Raw genomic sequence first — 9,623 nt, 5'->3', positions numbered from 1 at the left:
AAGCTTTCGATTCTACATCCCATAGACTTATCATCTGTCTTTTGGAAATCTTAAAGGTTCATCCGCAAATAGTTGGTGCATAGAGAGATTGATGCCGCTTTGTAAAACCAGATTTACTATCTTATCTGGCAAAAACCGTGTGACAAATAACAAGATCACGTTTCAGAGAGGTGTCTTTCAGGGCGACACCATGAGCCCACTCCTCTTTTGCCTTACATTATTGCCACTATCTCTAGCACTGCGCCATTCCGACGGGTACTTGTGCGGCAAACCTGCAGATCGAAAGTACAAGGTCACTTATGTATTTTACATGGACGATCTTAAGATCGATGCTAAAAACAGCGAGTAACTGCATCTAGCTCTGGGGATTGTCGAACGATATACTAAGGGAATTGGAATGGAATTTGGGTTAGACAAATGCGCCAAGGTTTATTTGAAGCGAGGAAAACTTAATGGCATCCTGAAGATCCTGATCTCGTTGATAGAAGCGCCACACGACACCATTGCGCTGGAGAGACTTATACATACCTGGGCGTACCACAGAGCCGCATTCAGGAAGTGACATCTATAAAGGATACTCTCCGAAGCAGATACAAAAGTCTCATCCGACAGATTTGGTCTTCCGAACTGTCGGCGAGGAACAAAGTATCTGCAACGAACATGCTTGCCGTCCCGGTACTACTCTATTCATTTGGAATAGTCCCATGGACGAAGAACGAGCTCAGATCTCTTGATATCGGGACAAGAAAGGTTATGCACATGAACAAAAGCATGCATCTTAAGTCTTCCTTTCCGCGACTGTACATCTCACGCAGTCAAGTTGGTCGCGGAATATTGAGTCTTCAATGTCTTCACAACAGGATTATTCTGGGTACAGCACATAGAGTTTCAAATGGAAGAGACCCTCTTCTTAAAATGGTCGGGAATCACGAAGAAGTGGGTAAAGGAGCATTTCTGTACAAAGCAGCGGAGGAAGCTGCTGAAACACTCGGACTTGACTTCAATATTAGGGGTGAGCATAATGCATCAAATATAATCTATCTCGAGTACTCACTCTTGAAAGCCCGGATTAAGAAAACACAAGAGAAAAACTTTCGTGAACAGCTCCTCGATAAGAGGATGCACGGTATCTTCCACAGAAATGTGAAGGATCAGTCAATGTCTTGTGAGCTAACGTTTGCTTTCCTTAAATCGCCCGGATTAAAGTCTGGTATAGAGGCTTTCATTTTTGCATGCCCAGACGATGTCATTTCCACCTTAATATACCGTCGCCACATTTTGAGCCAAGACATTCCCGATGATAGCTGCTGGGCGTGCCATGCACATCCCGAGCATTTAGCTCACATACTATCTAGTTGTCCAACACACGCGGGAACGACCTACATTCAAAGGCACAATGCGGCACTAAGAGTACTTTATTACCATCTCTGTCACTCCTGCGGTATTCACCTTAATATCGCTCCTCTAAATGCTCCCAGGGCAATTAAGTCAATTGTCGAGAATGGGAAGTGCCGCATATACTGGAACTTTAGATTCTCGACAATTGTTTCTGTTGCTCACTCGAGGCCTGACATGGTTCTTCTTGACTTCGAGAAGCGAACCATGTTCGTTATCGAATTTTCGGCACCAGCTGACAAAAACATCATAGCCAAGGAGAATGAAAAGAAAGAGAGGTATCGAGACCTTATAAGGGAGTTGCAACGATAGTACCCGGAATATTCTGTTAAACTGATCGTCCTTATCATCGGTGCTCTTGGAAGTGCCAAGCTTTCACTTGCTAATAGCCTAAAAAGCATCCCTGCGTGTCAACAATATGCTAGAACACTTTCGGGAAAAATGCGAAAGGCGGTTGTTCTTGGGTCACTCCGTGTTCTTAGGGTGCACGAGTCTTTTGCTGGATCGTCGTATTGATTCCTTTACAGACTGTAACCACCTATCTCACGGTTGTTGTACGTGGTTATGGCTGTGTGGAAGCATTACTATGTCGAAAATTTTTCAAACGGAATCCACGGTATTAATAGAATATCAAGAATTTTTGGAATTCACGGATTTCAATTAAATTGCGGAATTCAAGAAATTCTTCAAGATTTACAGAATTCACGAAATTTGCGGAATTTATGGAATTGAAGAAAACAAAGAAATTTACAGAGTTCGTGGAATTCATGAAATTCACGGAATTTACGGAATTCGCGGAATTCATGGAATCACAGGAAATTATGGAACTCAAGGAATTCAAGGACTTCGCAGGATTCAAAGCGTTCACGGAATTCTAGGACTTCAAAGAACTTCACAGAATTCATGGAAGTTCTTTAATTATACGAATTCCTCGAATGCGAGGAACTGCTTTAATTGCATGAATTCCGTGAATTCACTTATTTCCATAAATTTCTTAAATTCTTTAAATTAAATGTCTCCCGTTAACTCCGTGAGTTTTTTGGATTTCGTGAATTCTTTGGATTCAGTAAATTCCAGGAATTCCATATGTTCCGTTACTTCCTTAAATGCCTTCAAATTCACTGACCCACCTCCACTTCTTCTGTATTCTCCTCCTTGCACTATATAACAACCGTATTTCGTCAACAATATGTTGCTTGATTGTCAGCAGCTTTGATTTGTTCAGTGTCTGATAGCAGATCCTCAGTTCTTGGTAGAACTTTTTAACCCGTCTTTTGGTATTTTAAACCATCGTTGGTTTTGGCCTTCGCCTTAAGTGAGCCAAAGTTGTTGCAGCACCGTAAACTGGACAATTGATGATCCAGAGGTGATACTCCTCCGAAATATCCTACGAAGGGAGGCACCCGTTTCAGTGAGATCTTGGGGCTTAGGGGAAACCTGCATGTCAGTGTTCTTCCTTGCTCTACAATTTTTATTATCTTTTAGAAGGTATCTGCTTTTCACTTTCGGTCCTTATGTCGCTTAATCATTTTCGTCTGCAGTTTGTATACGCAACGGTTGAAGAAGCGCTCCGCGTAAATACCCCTTTTTGGAGAGGTAGTCAGGCTGATTTCGCAATGAATAAAGCGAAACGTTCTAAAGCTTTGGGTATTTGTGGTACCATAGAGTTTATATACGCGCCAAAAAGCCTCAGTAAAGGGGGATCATGATGGCATCGTAGCAGTCTAGCAAGTCATCCTTGAGTTGATTTGTCCAGTCAATGTGGATCATTGTCAAAACCACTAACTATAGGATAGTTGGTACTGTTTGCCGAACAATTGCCTGGTACTCTGCGTGTTCGATCGTTTTAATAAGCATCTACAACTTTTTGAGGTCTTTATTGTTACCACGAACTGCTAGGGAAATCGTTTCTTCGTCCTTGTATAGCCCGAATGCAAGGATAAGACTGCATACTCTGAGATGCCGCTTGCTTTCCCTGAGCCAACGTGTAAAAAATCTCACCCAAATGCCATTCATGTTTTGGCACGGTTGCTAGACCTCTGCTTGGGGGTTCTTCCTTTGGGGAACATGGTAGACAATTGTCTGCGTTTGCTTGTCAATTATTGGAAACATATTTTCCCGAAACCCTTGGCAGGGGCACAATCTATCCGTAAACCGAGGACGCGTTCGGTAGATTTGTCGTAATTTCAGTGTCGATTCCAAGATGAATGGAGACCCTCGGAGTATGCAGCCTTAACCTTGCTTGCGGCGTTCTACAGGGCTGAAAAGACGATTTCCCTAATAGCATTGAGTAGACAAATCAACTTAAGGATGCCTTGCTAGACTGCTACGGGGCCAGCATTATCCATGTTTACAGAAGATTAATGGCGCGTATGTACACTCGGAGGTGACAGAAATACCCAAAGCTTCAACAAGTTTCACATCAGTTATTGCAAAATTAACGTGCATACCTGTCGAAAAAAGATCGATTAAAGGCCCAAAAGTCACTGGCATCAACTAAACATGAAGATTGGACGGGGAAGACAGAATGCGTCCCGTGTTGATTACAAATCTGATATCGAAAAAACATGCAAATTTAATTTTTATGGTCGAAACCATGGAAAACCCATAAAAGTACTGTTTTTTCGAAAATATCTCGTTAACATAAAAAATTTCGGAAACCATAATCCCTTTTCAAACGTCTTATGAGGGGTGAGAATGGACCTTTATGATTTATAGAAATAATCATGCTCAAATCCCAACCCTTTTTCAACTTGTCGTGGTACCAGAAAGACACCCCTGTGACTGGTCTGTAAATGCCCTGTAAATGGTCATAGAAATAATTTCGATTAAACATCTACATATTTTCTACGTCTCGTGGAGGGGGGCACCCCTCTAGCAGAACTTTATTACATTTACATTTCAATAAGAAGGCTTTAATTTCATCAATCGAGATATGACATTCCAATAAAGGATGTACGTTTACAATCCACTGTATGCAAAGTATAGCCTCAATCGGATAACGAAAAAAGAGAATGTCTTGTCGTACCTATATGCTTAAATTTTTACTCGAAGGGGACTGCGACCTTTATCTATTTACTGCTGTGCAAAAATCCTTGGAATTATTTATTAAACAAATTAAATATATCTAATTTAAAGTTTGTCATAAGGATATCTGCGGGACTTCACTGGAAGTGAGTGCTAATATGAAAAACTGCATCTCCTCCTACCGAAATCACGGTAGAATTTCAGCCGTAACCACGTTTCATGACCGTGAGATAGGTGCTTATAGTCTCCGAAGGACTCGAATCGATGATCCGGAAAAAATCTTGTGCACCCTGAGCACAACGAGTGACCCAAAGACGACCGCCTTGCGTATTTTCCTTTCAAGTGTCTTAGCATTTTGTTGATACGCAGGGATGCTTTTCAGGCTATTAATCAGCGAAAGCATAACACCTCCAAGAGAGCCGATGATTAGGCCAATTATTTAAACAGGATATTTCAGGTATAACCATCGTATATCCCTTATAATGTCTTTCTACGTCTTTCTATATGTATTTTACTTGGCACTTCTCATTTTTTAGAATTGCCTCAATTTTCCCAGGGGTGTTTAGCGGAGCAGTGTTAAGACTAAGTGTTAAGCAGTGTTAAGCCACGACAGGTAAAACGGTGTTTACTTGTCTTAAGTCGAGCCTTGTCTTGGCAGAGATGGCGTTTACTTGATTCAAGACGAGCCTTGTCTTGGCTGAGATTATCGAAACTTTTTTGGATCATAAATGAAATTAAAATTGATAAATGAAAATTTTGTAATTATTCAATTAGTTATTTTTAATTTAAAAATTCAGAATCGGTGGGTCTGAACGAGAATAACCTTTAAAAATTGTCTGCAAAAAAATAAAAAATGTAACTATCCAGAAGGATCTCCTAAGCCGTTAGAAGTACGTAAAAACCAACAGCATTTTCGGTATCATCGTCCAACAAGTATAATGCAAATAACAATCCGTAAATAAGTTGATTTAATATGTATATTGTATGCAAATATAGAAGATTTTTTAGCCATTAAAAAATATGAGCTTTTATGACTGTTATAAGTATAAGTATAACTCAATGTATAAGTCAGAACATATTTTCCAGGAAATTACTGGATACTTTAATCCAGTTAATAAAATATCCCCAGGCAATTTCTGAATCAACAAAAAAATAATTATTTAAACAAATAGAATGTTTATACTTTTTCCGTGATTGATGATTTAATGTACAATAATATCAAGTAACACGAAATGAAAGGAAATTAAATGAAGATAATAATATTTTTAACATTAACAAACCACTCATAGGGAGCAATTCATCAATGAAACATTATTTATATCCCCTCCACGCTCACTAAATGCCAGAAAAGCCTTTCCAAATGAATTTCCATATTTGGAAATATAGCTAGAACGAACTAATAGTCCCAGAAAAAATCTAAGAATATCGTTGAATGCGTCTCAAACATATCCCCAGGTGTTTTTTGAACCGTGCAAAAAAGAGGTCAGACAACTCAGCGGCGCCACTAACGAAAAACAAAATTTCATATCATGCATATTTCTTTATATTTTTTGCTATTTTTTACAAAAAAACAATTTTTTTGCTCTATTAGTTTTCGTGAAAACAAGGCGGCGCTAGCTTGCCGGCATCTCAGCGGCGCCCTCTACAAAAATCATTCAAAAATCAATAAATTAAACAAAGTGACTAGGTTTGATTTTTTTCCTATTTTCTTGCTTTACAATGAGCTATGGATCTCTTTTGTCAAGTCAAACCTTATTTATCAAAACTACCCCCTGTATTAAAAAAAGTGTTAAAAAAATGACTAGGCTATATTTTTTTGCAATTTTTTTGCTTCACAATGAGCTATGGATCGCTTCTGTGAAGTCAAACCTTATTTTAAAAAAACAACCCCCTGTAATGAAAAAAGTATTTAAAAAAGGTATTACAAAAATGACTCGGCTGGATTTTTTTGATATTTTTTTTGCTTTACAATGAGCTATGAATCGCTTTTGTAAAGTCGAGCCTTATTTCAAAAACCAACCCCATGTGCTGCACAAACGTGTTTTCAAAAATGAAAAAATCAAGATGGAAAACATTTGGAAACCATGAACACGATATTTTTAAAGCATAAATAAGGAGCAAAATTATTGTTCACCCCTAATCGTTACAAAAAGAGCCCCCGTATTTGTATCCGAATACAAAACTGAAGACCAAAGTCAAAATTTGTATACATTAACTGTTGGGACTTTTGTCCTCTTGACTGTTGTGCTCTTTCATTATTCTCCAATGCCATATCAATCGCTTTTGTAAAATTAACTCTTCTATAAAAAAACAATATACTGTAATAAAAACACGTATTGAAAAAGTCGATATCTACATGGATGGAATTTACTTATAAAATAGTAAAATGGTACTTTTAAGCGTTATTCTTTCTCACCCCTATTCGTTACAACAATAACCGCCGCAATGTACATCATTTTCCAAGCTTTTTGCATGTATTCAAAAAATAATTTACCTTTTCCGATCCACCTTTTAATGTCTTTAATTAACTTTCAGCCCAACAATTAGGTCTATTAAGCTAGCACATCTACAAACGAAATTCCCAAATTTCTTTGTATCAGAATTTAGGGCATTTTGGGATCTTGAACGCAACAAGAACTAATTCCTAAAAACCAGCCCTGCTAAAAATAAAACTACCCCCTATTTAAACATTTAAATTCGAAAAAAATAAAAAACACTAGATTTTGGACTTATTTCGGGCCACCAAATCAAAGTTCCGAAAAGCTACCGTTACGTAAAAAAACAGCAACTAGTGAAATTTTCAACCTCGATATTGGTAATTTTGAAGAATCCAAAAATTAGACACTCGATTGATACTGAAAAATTTCCAAAAAGATTAATTTTTCACAATTTTTTATCTATGAAGTAGAGAAGGGTTTATTGTAGACGTTAAGGGTTAGACCCCAAAAATCGGAGTGGATATTTTCGAGAAACCTAAAAATCAGCGACCCCACTGAGAATGGAAAATTGGTAAAAATATTATATTTTTACAATTTTATATCTACCTGGGAGAGAGGGGTTAATTTTAGATGTCAAGGGTTAGAGCCAAAAATCGAACAGGGTATTATCGAGGAGCCCAAAAATCAGAGACTCCATTCTCACTGAAAAATACTTTAAAAAGATTATTTTTTGGTAATGTTATATCTACGTGGTAGAGAAGGGTTAATTTTAGACAATAAGGGTTGGGTTCCAAAAATCGGAGCGGGTGTTTTCAAGGAGCCCAAAAATCAGATACTCTTTTGACGCTCGAATATTCTCAAACAGATTATTTTTTTACAATTTTATATTTACGTGGTGGAGAGGGGTTGATCTTAGAAGTCAAGGGTTGGAACCTAAAAATCGGAGCGGGTATTTTTGAGGAGCCTAGAAATCATAGATATAATTAGGTATGATTAAGTATTACTTAGATATGGCTACGCAGATATGATATCTACGTAGTAGAAATAATCTTTTTCGGAATTTTAGAGCGTTACTACCCGGAGAGAAATTTCAACAGATTCTGTGCCTTAACGTTAAAAAACAGCTACATCTTAACAGGCAATCTTGAATTTGTCCAAAAATAATCTTTTTCAAATTTGACAGGGCTACTAGATTCTCTGATTTTAGGCTCTTCAAAAACACTAAAAATGATTTTTGGACTCCAAGCCTTAACATTAAAAACGGCCCTATCTTAACAGGGAATTATGACTTTATCCAAAAATAATGTGTTTCTGAATTTTGCAGTGTTACTAGAGTCTCTGATTTTTGGGCTCCAACCTTTAACGTCTAAAATCAACCCCTCTCTACCACGGAGATATGAAGTTGTAAAAAAAAAATCTTTTTGGGAATTTTCCAGTGTCAATGGAGTCTGTGATTTTTAGCCTCCTCGAAAATACCCACTATAATTTTTTGGCTACAACACTTAACGTCTAAAATCAACCCCTCTAAACCACGTAGATATAAAGTAGTAAAAAAATAATCCCATTGAGAATTTTCCAGTGTCAATAGAGTATCTGATTTTTGGGCTCCTCGAAAATATCTACTCCAAGCTTCTGGCTACAACCCTTAACGTCTAAAATCAACCCCTTTCTACCACGGAGATATATATGGTTGTTAAAAAATAATCCTTTTGAGAATTTTCCAGTGTCAGTAGAGTATCTGGTTTTTGGGCTCCTCGATGTACCCACTCTCATTTTTGGCTCCAACCCTTAACGTCTAAAGTAAACCCCCCTCTACCACGCCGATATAACTTTGTACAAAAATAATCTTTTTGAGAAATTTCCAGTGGAAATGGTGTCTCTGATTTGTAGGCTTCACAAAAATAACCTTTCCTATTTTTGGCTTCAACCCTTAACGTCTTAAGTAAATCCCTCTCTACCACTTTGATATAACTTTGCCCAACAATAATCTTTTGAAAGTATTTTCCAGTGTGAATGGGGTCTCTGATTTTTGGGCTCCTGAAGAATACCCTCTCCGATTTTTGGCTGTCATCCTTGACATCTTAAATCAACCTTACTTTACCACGTAGGTATAAAATTGTAAAAATTTAATTTTTTAAGAATTTTTCATTGACAATGGAGTCGTTGATTCTTTGGCTTCTCGAAAATACCCACTCCGATTTTTGGGCTCCAACCATTAACCTTTAAAATCAACCACTCTCTACCTCATAGATATGAAATTGTAAAAAATTAATATTTTTTGGAATTTTCCAGTATCAATGAAGTCTCTAATTTTTGGGCTCTTGTAAATTGTCAATATTGAGGTTAAGAATTTTACTTGTGGGTTGGTATTTTTGTATATAGCGGTAGTTTTTCTGATCTTTCATTTGGTACATTCGAGAGCCCAAAAATAAGGCCAAAATCTGGTGCATTTTGTGTTCTGCAGATTTTCTTTTCCGCAAGGAGGTGGTTTTTTTTTAAATGGGAAAGGTCTTCGATTTTTGCGTGCATTTGGAAGCCAAAATAAGCCCCAAAATCTTGTGTTTTTTGTTATTTCCGAATTTAAGTTTTTAAATTGGAGGTAGTTTTATTTTTAGTGGGATGGTTTTTCGGAATTAGTTGTTGTTGCGTCCAAGATAACAAAAAAGCTGTAAATTCTGATACAAACAAATTTGGGAATTTCTTTTGTAGAGTTGCAACTTGATATACCTAATTGTCGCGCAGGAAGTTAATTAAAGGCATTGA

The sequence above is a fragment of the Belonocnema kinseyi genome, chromosome 4, assembly GCF_010883055.1.
Source record: "Belonocnema kinseyi isolate 2016_QV_RU_SX_M_011 chromosome 4, B_treatae_v1, whole genome shotgun sequence".
In the NCBI taxonomy this organism is placed as follows: Eukaryota; Metazoa; Arthropoda; class Insecta; order Hymenoptera; family Cynipidae; genus Belonocnema; species Belonocnema kinseyi.
The sequence above is the reverse complement of the archived record's forward strand: the minus strand, read 5'-3'. Positions refer to the sequence as shown.